Raw genomic sequence first — 14,445 nt, forward strand, 5'->3', positions numbered from 1 at the left:
TCTTTATTGGCACACAAATTACAAAAAGAATATAATACACGCTCAAAAGTGTGAAACCCCATAAAACAGCGTGGCATACAAAAGCCGGAAAAATCGATGCAACGTTTCCATTATTTTTATAGATCACTGACACAAAAACGAGTTCATCCACTGCCTCTGCGACTGCGTAAATTAGAATTGTTGTAGTATGTTGGGCGTACGTATGATAAATATGTATGTGGTGAGGTGTGGGTGGGTATATGCGGCTGATTGTTGTTATGCACTTTGGCTTTTTCAGAATAGATTTTCGTATGCAATCAGCGAAACACTGACCATTCTGAAGTTAATCCAGGTAGCCATTGTACAACAAGCAACAAAACTTGTATGCTCTCTATTATTAGGTACATATTTAAATTTTTTTGTTTGTTTTATAATTTCTCTTCACTCACGTTAGCTTTCACACTCCACTAGTTCTGTGTATCGATAATAACTCGATGTCTTTTAAATTGAGCTTTCTGACTGGAGAAGAACTCGATTTTTAAGCACATATACATATGTATTTTATATACTCATAAATATATACAATATTATATACATACATATGTACATATATTAAAGAATCTCGTAAATTTAGCCTTTACAGGAGAACACGCGATCTTCTACTAATTCACAATTTTTCTCTTATTCACCTCATATTGAAATCGCTCCAGATTCGTTTAGTGAAATGTTGATTGTTTTATCTATGCCCATTTTGATAATAATAATCTTATCATTTCCTCGATAAGCACTTAGCGCTCTTATCTGAAAACAAATTGTTGATCGTTGCCGCTGGCGAACGCTTCATTTATGAGCCTCCTTATGGACTTACATATCTACGTATGTGGTAATATGTGTTTGTTTATTGCTGAGCACATGAGCATATGCATATATATACTGTACATGTTTATTGAGCACATTAAGGTTATGAATATGTACTTTAATGTGTATAAATAAAAAAACAGTCAAATAGCGCATTGATGTTGCTCAGAAAGAATATTTGGTAGCTCCGGAAATTCACATGGAACCACACTGAAATGCAGATGCATATGTACGTATATATTATATATATTTATGGGCGTTTGATTAGGCACATATGTATGTATGTATCTGGTTTTTTGGAGATAGGAGGGTAAATATTAACAAGCGTGAGGTATAGACGCACATTTCGGGAAATGCTACACAGATAAGGTTAAATATCATCATTGAAGAGTACTATGTGTCAGTAGGGGTTTCACAAGGACCAATGTTATGCTGAAAACAGTGGACCACGTAAACGCAGTCCCCTGTCAGCTGTTACGATCAACCTAATGAGAACCCCATGTAAATGAAAAATTCCTTCCTTCCGTATCGTAGTAACGTAGATTTTATCTCAGGATTTTTAAAAATTCCCGTAGAACCCTGTCAGCTGATTGCTCTCTCACCACACAGTGTTGCCAAGCAGTACATTTCGAAATCATTTACAAAATAAACTAAGAAAAATTATAATTTTTATTAAAATAACTTAAAAACACTGTTGAATAATTTCAATTATAGATAAATGAATTATTTGCATTTGTTGGTTTTTGGCTTTGGTTTATTAAACAATGAAAAATTGTAACTGATAACGCGGATGTGTGAAAAAGTGTGTAGGCAAAAATATCAATGGCAACATTGTGTAGATACAACCAAACACAGACACACACAAACCGATGTATTGTGTAAATATGTAACTAAAAAAACGCAGTTGTTCTCACGGGATGAGTTTTTGTGCTCGTTAGGGGCTGCGGTAAGGGACTGCGTACGTCGTTCACTATTTTCAACATTAGGCTTACTACTATGGAATCATTGGGTTCCCTGATGATATTGCGGTAGTAACGGTGTCGAAAAGTAAAAACACAGAAATTGAGATGGTTGCCAGCGAATCAGTAAGCAGAATCAAGGAATGACGCAATAAAATTTATAGAAGTACATAAATATAATATTGCAATTATCGCTTCAAAATCCACTATTAAATATCCAGGGGCAATGATTGCTAGTCGTTTAAGTAAAGCATGTCGTGAAGTGATGAGGGCCAATTGAGCAAACAGTACTGTATATCCGGAAAATCAAAGCCAGGATCTGCTCCTAAAGCAGAAGATGAAATTCTCTCATGTATAAATCATAATCTGAGTGAATATCATTCCAGGTATGACTTAGCTCTCCTTTTGTGAGAAAGTAGCGATTATCTTTCCGACAAAGACGTCGTGCCTGTTTGGAAATAAAAAGAGGGCACAAAGAGCATCTTTTTTTTGTTTTGTTTGTCTTACTGTCTTTAGCAGTTGGTCACTTATGTGAATGATTGCTTGAAATGTCAATAGTTACATTCTCATGCAACCAACCGGAAATAGAACACTAGGGAGTTTAAAGAATTACACAAACTTAGTATGTATAATCGGATTGAGTTAAACGCGCTTAAGGTAGAACTTCAAACTTCACCGATGTTGTGGCTTTCAGCGTTTTATTCAACTAACAATTTTTTACCCGAATGTTATAACGCCTGGAACGCTTGGTACCCAGTTCTAGCTTTAAACGTGGTACTGCCTAATTTTTCAAAGTTTTTCTTTCTTCTTATTGTTGTTTAGGTTCATCATTTCTACCAAAGTTGACGAATTATGCTCATTAATATCAGAGATATCATTTGTGTTCTTTTCTTTTTTTACATTTAATATTATGTGGTAGAGGTGGACATCTTGGGTATTGATCAATATTGCCCATTTTCAATACCAGCCTACCTTGGTCAGTGGCTTCCGAGTGTATTTCGGTGACGGCTTGAAACTGTGGGTCCTTCCATTTGTGGAACAGCATCAAGACACACAACACAAATAGGAGGACAGCTCGGTCAAACACCCAAAAGACCAAAGCGCCAATTATGTATGTATATACATATATATGTATATATAAAATTATTTTAAACCTTTTTTGGGAAAGATACATTTATTCTTCATGATGGACAGAATAATGAGATGGCGCCTATCGTGGTACCGTTACTTTGCGCTCAGCGAATTTGACAACGAGTTAGTTACGTCGTTTTAGCACCAGTATGGCCAGATTACCATTTTCGTAACTTGAATTAGCATTTTTTTTCTTATTTAGTCTCGGAGTTTTACTTCTTTCTTCATGGCATTTTTCTATGTAAGTTTTATAATTTTGTAAAGTATAGAGTTTTTAAAAATTAGTTCAATAGTTCAATCAGTTTATTCAGCTTTACTTTTTTTTAACATCTGGTAGCATTGCCGGCGATTGCAGTTGTTGTTGATGTTCTTCTGCTTTCAGCAGTCAAATCTCTCTCTCGCTACTGCAGTGTTGCCTAGCTTTGGATATAAAAACGCACTAAAATGCCCATTTAAATAAATAAAACACCAAATTTTTATTGAATTAATCTATGACTTTTTTTGTTAAGCGAAACTCTTTTGTTAAGGGAACGACCTTTTTGCTATATTTGAGGTTATGTAACTATATAAGGTACTCTTTTTGTAAAAATGTCATAATGGTTTTTTCAGTATTTTCTGGTATTTTGTTGCTTATTTTTACTGTGAATACAGCTCTTGATGCCCTATGTCCCACTAAGGATTGAGAACCGAACGATTACACGTCTATGGTTTTAATTCGCATTCAATAAATTCAAACGCTTTTTAAAATGTGTAAAAGGGTTTTCATTCTTTGAGTTGAGAGAACCTGCATAACCTTAAAAGGAACAGAAAATTTGCACTTTCCAAATATCAAATTTCATAAGAGTCAACAAATTTTCATTCGCACTAAAATCTTCTCAGAGTGACCTTTCTTAACATTCGTTTGTTTAATAATAAAGTTTTTTTTTAACTTATAGTTTCGGTAGCTTTGAATTAAAAAAAAGAAAAAAACACCAAGCTTAAAAATTTTCGCACTTTGGGTATAAAAAAGCACTAAATTTATTGCGAAGAGCAAATGGTTGGCAACACTGCACAACTCGGCAAACGTGACGCCACGCACTCTCTGATGGGCGCAATCTTGTTTCTATCATTCTTGTTTATTCTCAATCAAGGTGCTGCCTCAATGTAGATTCGCTTTGCTTGCTTGACTTCGATGACTGTCAAAAATGAATAGAAAAATACTAAAATAAATATTATATAATATATGAAATTAGAAGCGCCTGAAGTATAGGGACATTTATTCTGATTTGGTTTAGCTTCATTTGCAAATTTTAGGCATATTAGAGAGATTTTTTATTTACATTTGCTTTTCAATAATGTTTGTCATTTAAAAATCACACGTTGATGCATACATCATTCTTGAATTGTTTCTCGTCTCGTACAAGCTTGCGCAAAGCTGAAAGTGTACATTTTTTGTCGATCTAAATACCATTCACGCATCCAAAACTTTAGTCGTTGGCGAGATTGGCGCCCTATCTTGTACCTTTTTACTAATAATAGAAAAATATCAATTGTATACGTGACAGGGGTGTTACGTGTAAGCGAGATTTTAGACTTGGGTGTAATATTTGATTCGAATTTTACTTTTGCAAGTCATATAAATTTAATTACTGCCAAATCTTGCGCCATGCCTGCTTCTGTTAGGCGTCATAGCTCCGATTTCTCCGACCCTTATACGCTGAAGCTTTGGTATACGGCATTTGTGCGTTCCAAACTGGAGTATGAATCCTTCATTTGGTCTCCGTATTATACGTGCCATGCTGCTAGAATTCAACGAATCCAAAAAGTATTCTTACATTTCGCCTACGCTTTTCGGATCCTATCCCTACATATGAAGCACGATGCTTATTGATCAACTTAAAATCATTGAATAGCAGGACAATAATCTTATATTTATCTTTCATTTTTGACTCAATCCGTGGTGCTTTTGGCCGTCCGGTACTTCTTGAGAGGATTTTCTTTAATACACCGGATAGAGCTCTGCGTAGGTCGGAGTTCTTCTATGTTGGCCTTTCAAACTCCCTCTATGCTCAAAATGTTCCTATTACTAGAGCCTTAATTGAGTTTCATAAAATCTATAAATTTTTTGAGATTTCCCATTTTCAAAAGATCACCTATTGAAATTTTTCAAAATTTATTATAAACAGTTTAATTGTACTTCCTTCTTTTATTGCCTATTAACCAAGGCGGCCGTCATAGCCGAATGGGTTGGTGCGTGTGTACCATTCGGAATTCACAGAGGGAACATAGGTTCAACTCTCGATGAAACACCCCTCGGCAGGCAATGGCAAATCTCCGAGTGTATTTCTACCATGTAAAAGCTTCTCATAAAAATATCTGCCGTTCGGAGTCGGCTTGAAACTGTAGGTCCCTCCATTGAAACAACATCAAGACGCACGCCATACCCAAAAAGGGTGTACGCGTTAATTATTGAACATGGCTAACATCTCTGTTTCGTTTTGTTTTTACGAATCATATGATTGTTATGACAGCGTTCAAAGCGCCCATCTGGCCATATAAGCTTTCAAAGCCAAGCAAAGGAAGTACAGCAAGTAAAGCAAGCTTGGACTCGGTCAGTACTTTAAATTATTATAATAACTTATAATTCGGATGGGCCGTTATAATTTTATTGGGTCTCTTTATGGCCGCTATTCGAATTGACACTAACTGGTAACTCTTCTAAATAAAACCCTGTACAAAAGTGTGCGATCGAGGCTGATAAAAATTATATCATAATTAGTTGAATCTCTGAATATCACGCTCAGTAACACTTGTTTGACAAGCGATCCCTTTTTCTGTGTAACTGCACATAAATATGCATGTATGTATGTACATATGTATGGCATATGCTAATTATTATTAAACATACATATATATTTTTCTTCGAAATTTCGATACGAGGCTGAGATTTAACTAAAAAAATATCGCTTTAAAAATATCTAGTAGAAAATATCGGCATCGAATAGCAAAGGAGGATGTTTCCATATGTAGAAGTCCACGCAAGTGGGGAAAGTTACTGATCGCTATTCACTTGGGAGTGGCCAGGACGATTCTTCTGCATATGGTGCAAGCAGCTCACAACTCCTGGGATTAGCCCAAGTATCCTCTGGCTAGCTTCCGAACATCCGTTCGGAAGTCAGCTAATGTGAAAAGGCGAAGCATTCCACGATAACTGGTTGTGCGCTGGGTTTGAGACCCGCCACCTAAAAATGCCCCCAATGAAACGATTAAAAAAGCTCGGATGAGAACTACCCCTACTGATGACGACCCCTGCAAATGAACTAAGGAATACGATTTGAGGGCATGCACCAGGAATGTCCGGCCCCTTAATGGGGCAGGTGCCTCTGCTCGGCTGGTTGATGCCCTCGTGAGAGTAAAGGCTGACATCACTGCCATCCAAGAGATGTGATGGACGGGGCAAGGCAAGAAAATCATAGGACCTTCCGACGTCTACTACAGCTGCCATGTAAAGGAGCGCAAATACGGTGCCGGATTTGTTGTGGGAGAGAGACTTCGTCACCAAGTACTGTCGTTCACTCCGGTGGACGAGCGCCTCGCAATAACCCGCTTCAAAACGCGATTTTTAAACATCTCCCTCATTCGCGCACACGCCCCGATGGAAAAGAATGACGATGCGACCAAAGATTCCTTCTATGAGCGCCTGGAACGTTCCCATGAGCGCTGCCCCCGCCACGACATACAAATCATGCTTGGCGACTTCAACGCCAGGGTAGGCAAGGCAGGAATTTTTGGTCCCACAAGGAGGTCGGAAAATTCAGACTGTACAACGAAACATCCGGTGACGGACAGAGGCTTATCGACTGCGCCGGGGCCCGAAACATGGTAGTTAGCAACACCAGATTCCAGCATAAAAAGATACACTAAGCCACCTGGCTGTCCCCTTATCGAAAAACCCGAATCGCTAGATCGATCACGTCATGATAGATAGAAGACACGCTTCTAGTGTTTTAGATGTATAGGTATGATCCGAGGATCCAACATCGACTCAGATCACTACCTTGTTGCAGCCAAATTGCGCACATGCCTTTGTGCAGCCAGAAACGTACACCTACCTACGCAAAGAATATTCAACATCGAAAAATTGCAATCACAACAGATAGCAAAAAGATTCGCCTCTCGACTTTCACTCCTATTCTCAGAGAGTACAGCGCAACAAACCGGCATGCACGAACAATGGAGCAACATTTCTCGACGCCAAATCTTGGAAAAGACCCATGAAAGGGGAGTAGACCCACATCATATTTTCGTCGATTTCAAAGCTGCATTCTACAGTACGCAAAGGGGTTACCTGTATACCGCGATGTCTGAATCTGGCATCCCCGCAAAACTAATACGAATTTGCAAGATGACGTTGCTCAACACCAGCAGCGCCGTCAGAATTGGGAGGACCTCTCCGAGCCATTTGATACCAAATGAGGTTTCAGACAGGGTGACTCGCTGTCATGTGACTTCTTTAACCTCATATTGGAGAGGAATGTACAAGCCGCAGAACTTAATCGCTCAGTCGCAATTTTTTATAAGAGCGTACAATTGTAGGCGTATGCCGATTATATTAATATCATCGGCCTTAACAACCGCGCTGTTAGTTCTGCCTTCTCCAAACTGGATAAAGAGGCAAAGCGAATGGGTTTGGTGGTGAACGAGGACAAAACGAAGTACCTCCTGTCTTCAAACAAACAGTCGGCGCACTCGCGTATCGGCACCCACGTCACTGTTGGCAGTTAAAATTTCCAGGTTGTAGAAAACTTCGTGTATTTAGGAACCAGGATTAACACTGATAACAATGTCAGCCTTGAAATCCACGCAGAATATCTCTTGCCAACAAGTGCTACTTTGGACTAGGTAGGCAAATAAGTAGTAAAGTCCTCTCTCGACGAACAAAACTGACTCTCTACAAGGCTCTCATCATGCCCGTCCTAGCGTATGGCACAGAAGCGTGGGCGTGGGCAACATCCGATGAGACGACGCTTGGAGTGTTTGAGAGAGATTCTGCCGAAGATTTTAGGACCTTTGTTCGTAGACGACGGAGAACATCGCAGGCGATAGAACGATGGGCTATATGAACTTTAGGACACCATAGACATAGTGCCGCGGATAAAGATTCAGCGGCTACGTTGGCTGGGTCATGTTTTCCGAATGGATACAAACGTTCCGACTCTGAAAGTATTTGATGCGGTACCAGCTGGTAGTAGCAGAGAAAGAGGAAGGCCTCCTTTGCGTTGGAAAGATCAGGTGAAGAAGGAATTGGCTTCACTTAGTGTGTCCAACTGGCGCCGGTTAGTACAAGAGAGGAACGACCAGCGCGCTTTGTTAAACTCGGCCAAAATCGCGTAAGCGATTGTTGCGCCAATTAAGAAGAATAAGAATTGCAAAGGTATCCATTCAGAATATTGTCGTGTTCTCGTCCCTAATTCGATAGATTCAGAGACTGTCGTGGTTAAAAATCTTATTATCTTCTAAAACACTCTGAAGCATAAACAAATTCGTTTATTGGCGATAGTTGATTACGAATTAGACAACTAAGTCTTTATATTTTCACTTTTCAATTTGTTACTTGGGAGTTTTATGGTCAAGTTTCTGAAACTCAAAGATGTGTATACTTCAAGATAGATAAACTTACTTCAGGACACTTCAGAGCACTTCTGATGTTGTCCTATAATCGAACCAGCAGCTGTGTGACTACCACGAGTGCAGATGGTTTTTGGGAGATTTTTATTATTATCAGAAATGCACTCAAAGTTGTTTTTTCATGTCCACTTTGAGCTTCGGAAGTCAAACCGAACGGTAGTCAGGCACAAACGCACTCGTCTACGGTAGTTGCTAGTAAGACCAAGTTATGTTGGTACAGATGGTATAGCCACTTTTGTACTACTTTCAAAATTGTGATACATATGTACATATGCACATATAGATACACCCATATGTGCACAAGTATGTGTATACCTTAAACGAGTCGTTGTGTTGTCACAAGCAATTGCCATGTGAACAAAGTTGTTGCTGTACTTTCATCCTATTGCTGCCCCTATTAGCCAGTTTAGCCTTTCTCGACTAGTCATCGTTATAAAATTTTTAATTTACACTGACTACATTCCTAAACCTTCACGTTCTTTGCGTTATTTACATACATATGTACCATATGTGCTTATATATTCATAGCGAGTCATTTGCCATAACAGAGTTAAAACAATATATTGTAATATGCAGATACGTATGTATGTAAGTATGTATTGAGCTTTCGTACAAAGCGATAGTTTTGGACCTCTATTGGACCTTAGCTAAAAACTATTTTTATGAAAGAAGTTAACCTTTAGAAGAACCAGAGGGACGTGGAGAAATCATTATTACGATTAAAATATTTATCAAGTAATTATTCGGAGAAGAAGTAATCATCCGACTAAAAAAATAAGTAATTGGCGCTTACACTTCTACCGAGCTCCTCCTCCTATTTGTGGCGTGTGTCTTCATGTTGTTCTACAAATGGAGGGACCTGTTGAGGGGCAACCGCTCTTAGAAAGAATGTATTCTATTATTATGATGTTCATGCACGGAGATTCGAACCTACGCACTCCCGAATGGCAGTCACGCACCTACCATTCAGCTACGGCGGCCGCCTTCATCCAATGATCTAAGACTAAAAGCGATTCCATTTGCAAATTATGTTTATGTAGACTTAGAATATCTCAAAATAATAATGCCAAAAACACAATCACAAGTGACGTCAGTTACGATCATGGTAACATATTCCAATAGAATGATTATTATAGCACCACTCTGTGTTTATACCTTCCACAATTTAGACATGAGGATTAACTAATACACCATTTTTTTGCAATTCGAAACTTTCGCCCGATCGAAGTATAGTTTGAACATTGTTTAAGTCATAATGTCTTTTACACCTTTTTTAGTTCGAAATTGATTTGTATGCATCAGGCCGGTTTCGCGCGCTTGATATCCGTTCGATTATAGTAATAAATATAAACTAAAGTCATCGGTTCAATAAAAATAAAATAATACCAATACCAAAGTCAACAACAAGCGACGGCCAACGAAATTATACGATTACATTGAAAAATGAATTGAAGTGGCCGGTTGGCAGGACTTACAGGAGCTGGAGGTATATAGCAAAGGTGGGGCTGAAGTGAAATGGAGGTGCAATGGCGCAATGGTGGTGCCGTATACGCGTTCACACAAAACGTCGATATAATCAAATTCTGATGGGCAGCAAACTAGCGTATGCTGATACATACATATGTACATTCACATGTGGACAAACTAATCTATATAGCGTATATCGGTTATTTGTATGTGCCTATGTATGTATGTAAGTACATGAAAAACAGAAAGTAAATGGGCGAGTAGGAGAAGGAGAGAAGTAATTGTGCGTTGTTACAACCCGGAGCAATTCATTCAAAGTGGGTTGATTTCCACCGTATATCAAGTGAAAACTAATAAGCACATACATACACATGCATAGATACGCGCATACATACTTACAATTGGCTGTAGGAGTGAACACAATGAAATAGTTAAGGCAAATTTCTGTAAGGTGATGTTACCAGAGCAGCTGAGTCTTTGTGTTATTTCCCTTAGATGGTTTGAATGTTAAAGTGATCGGTTTTGTTTTCAATCTAATGAAATTCGTGGATTCATGAAAATCAAAATATCCGTGGAATAAGCTGATTTTGATATTCCAACCATCTACTTGCCAAAAAAAATACATAATTATGCAATAATTTTAGTATCTGTGGTGTGCCCAATGGCCGAAACTTCGACCTAAAAGATATTTTGTGTCCTACTACATGTTTTAGAAGTAATCAATACAAGTCCTATTAACTGGCACTACTACTATTAAATATATTACATCAGGTTCTATTTAACTTAGATGTTCCCTTCCTCAGACTGGTAATGGGTTAAATGCAAAATTCTTTCAGTAAATTTTCCGTCTTGCGGACAAATTTCAGAATATCTGCAACTGGAGCATTCTTGATTTCTTTCGGATCAAATTTATCTCGATAAAAAATATGCAGTATTTTTTTTTGCTAACACAAGATATGCTCTGTGGTTTTATCATCGTCTCTCTCCTTGCCTATGTGCATTTTAAATTCAAAATCCATTATTTTTCTGATGTCTACTTTACGCATGTTATGCAATTCGCTATTGTACGTAAAAGGTTTAAAAACCTGTTGGCTAGACGGTATTTTTTTTCAAACCGCCTGTGATCGAGATGGCCGGTTGAGACTTCAGGGATCGATCCAAGGTCCTCTCAGTTCCTATTCATCGCGGCCTGAGATGATGATTTCAAACCTACGGTTAAAAACACATTTTGTAATCACTTAGTCTGATAATGAACAGATTATATTCTGATCCGGTATCTCTATTATGATACTTGTATAGGGTTTTTCAGTAAGAGCGCTTCAAATTTTGAACTTTTTTGAATAAAACACAAACAGTTTGACTTTTTTAACTAATTTTTTTTTATTATCGAGTTTGAACATATACATTTAAGTATGAAATTCGATTTCTTTTGCATGACCACCGCGTGCACGTTTTACGAAGTCCAATCGTTGAACCCAATTTTCGACCACTCTTTTGCATAAATCGGCCGAAATTCCAGCAATTTCGCGTTCAATATTGACTCTGTACTGTAGACCAAGGACTTCACATAACCCCAAAACGGGACGGCTTGTTAAATGGACCGTAAAATGGCCGTAATGCTCTTAAAGTAGCAGCAACAGAACGATTACTTTCATAAAAAAATTGCACGATTTGCAATCGTTGCTCAAGTGTGTAGCGTTCCATGATGAAATGTTTACTAATGAAGTTTACAAATGACAAGCGAAAAATAAAAAATATTGCGTCGTTCGCCCTCCCTATCGGAAAAAAGTTGAAGCGCACCTATTGAATAACCCTATATGACCAAAGTCAGGACGATCTTTCCTACATTTAATTTGCATTTTTAGTGCACTAAAACTTCTACTATCGTTTCTATAGCAATAGTGGGATAGCTGTTGATGGCCCCAGTTAATGCCAAGCAGGTTTGTCTTTGAGTAGCCGCTTAGTGGTTACTTATTTGGCTTGCGCCCACCATACAAAGGCGGCATAGCTGATGATCTATCTAATCATCTTGGTTACATTCAAGGAATCAATTTGGGGTTTAGACTCCATGTTCTGCCATAAAGGCTTCGACAGGCTCACATGGCTTTAGTGGCTTTTTTATCGCCGTTTCGAGGTGAGAGTTCCAATTTAGACGTTTGTCTAGGACAACAACTAGATATTTTACTTAGTCGGAGTAGCTTCTAGTAGTTCTTTTTACGGTTATTGTATCAAGTTCCAATTTTAAAGGAACAATTAATGTGTTGCTAAAATAAATAGATAATCCTTCAGTACGACACCCGTCTGATATGAGGATCACCACTTGGTGCATGATGTTGGAAATTGTACCTCCGAATTTTCCTGAGAATGACGCTGAGATCAGCGGCATGTCCAATAGCAAAAAACAATAAAATTTTGTTTTTATACCACTTCCACCACCTTGTGAATTCGCCTTAGTAGTGGTTTACAGCGCGTATCCAAGAAAAAATAGGAGGCACACACAAAATTGTATGCGCATACATGTATATATGCATATGTATATCTGTATGTGCATACATATGTATATTTATACTTATAACTCAGTTTCAAAGGTTTAGTTTCCGACCAATTGTACACCTACACATTCATATTTTCATATTCTAGCTTGTAACACCGATTAGGTAATCAAATTTGAAAATAAATATTTACTTTAACCCATTCGATAGTCTAATTGGGAATCGGAATTGCCTCTAATGCTGTAACAGGCGTTTTTGTAGTTTATTTCTTCTACGTGCAATGAAAAATTAGAATCAAAATTAGTCCAATGTCTTGGACCTCATCCACAGATTAGAGGACATTATTAGAGATATTATATGATGATTGTATGTAGAATATCACGAGATGTAGAGTAAGCGACTTCAAAACATTTTTTTTTTTTTTATTTAAAGAGATATATTAAGGAGGATGAGCTTTGTTCAGCTGATTTTCGTTTATCTGTGTACACCAGCTCATCAAAATATTACGAAAATTATAATTTTATAAATAATATATAAATGTATAACTAAATAATATATATTTTTGAATTTTTCTTGTTTGATTTGAAATACGCAACATTTTAGTAGGGTGTATGGTATATTTTTGCGTTCGTCTTCAACGTGAGTTTGCATTAAGATTTGCATTAAAAATGGACTCAATGGCGCGCAAAACTTAGAAATGTTGGAAAATTGTTCTGGTAATGATACTTTAAAGAAAATAAGTGACAGCCGTTTACGAGTGACCTGAATGCTTCAGAAGGGATCGTCAGTCCATCGGGGAAGGCGAGCATAGTGCAGATTGGCGACATTGAAAATAAAGAGAGAAAAAGTTGATCAATAACCGCAAATTAACCATCAGAGAGCTGTCAGAGGACTTGAACATTGCTTATGGATCCGTTCAGGGCAATGTTGTTTATGATTTGGTTTTGCGCCGTGTTGCCTCAAAGTTGGTACCAAAGGACCAGAATTTGACATTCAATGAGCTTCAAATGAGCCCAGATCCAAAAAACAAAGTCGTTTAGTCACAAAATAAAGCGATGCATATAGTTTTTATGGATTAGAGCTGTACTGTACAATTTTTTGTCGGAAGATCAGACAGTTAATAAGAACTATTATTTATCCGTTATGAAGCAAAGAAGAAAAAAGAAAGAATTTATAGGAAAACAATTCGTGGATGTTGCAACATGATAATACACCGTCGCCCAGCCATCATTATTCGTGAACTTTTGACCAGTAATGAAATGAATACCTCCCAACAGCCCCCTAATTGACCTGGTATGGCTCCTTGCGATTTTTTTCTGTTTGGTCGAGTCAAACAGCCAAAAGGAAGTAATGGAAAAATGGAAGACAGCTCTGATGGCTATACCGAAAAAAGAATTCCAGAAAGTTCTTTGAAGGCGATAATACCACTTTTGGGGAATAAATTTATATTTTGAATATTTTGAATACATTCGAGAAACTTTTTGTTGAAAACGATATACACCAAATTTTATTTTTTTATGTTTTAATTTCGTTCGTCTTGTTTTATTCAAAAGTAAAAAGAAATTATTGAACTTCGCAACTATGAAATAAACGAATAGTATAAACATTCTATATTTATCCATGTTCATACCATTTCTTTTATTGACAGTGGTGGAAATCAGGTGATCTCAGCTGTGACTAATTTCACTGGGAACATACATACAGGTATGTAGGTAAATACTTGTACATTTTTGCTAATGGTGTGTTATACAATTAGAGATTTTGCTAATGTTAAATTAACAGATGGGTGACAGTCTTCCAAGGAAAAGTACATGAAATATCGAAATGAGATTTACTAATCAATATTATAAAACAAAAAAAATATGTGAAGAGTATAAAAACCACTTTAAAAC

The 14,445-nt window shown here is 37.5% G+C and overlaps 1 protein-coding gene across 4 annotated transcripts in view; it reads right to left on the reverse strand.

The window, feature by feature from the left end:
• Window positions 1-14,445, reverse strand: part of LOC129249114 (CUGBP Elav-like family member 2) — a 260,192-nt gene that overhangs the window by 222,073 nt on the left and 23,674 nt on the right. The window contains exon 1 of one of the 4 annotated variants that reach the window (XM_054888749.1): window positions 429-501. The exons of the other annotated variants lie outside the window; for them this stretch is intronic. The gene's annotated coding sequence lies outside the window, so the exon portion shown is untranslated. Of the gene's footprint in view, window positions 1-428; window positions 502-14,445 lie in introns of those variants that run through there. 4 annotated transcript variants of the gene reach the window in all.

The sequence above is a fragment of the Anastrepha obliqua genome, chromosome 5 (genome assembly GCF_027943255.1).
Source record: "Anastrepha obliqua isolate idAnaObli1 chromosome 5, idAnaObli1_1.0, whole genome shotgun sequence".
Lineage (NCBI taxonomy): Eukaryota > Metazoa > Arthropoda > Insecta > Diptera > Tephritidae > Anastrepha > Anastrepha obliqua.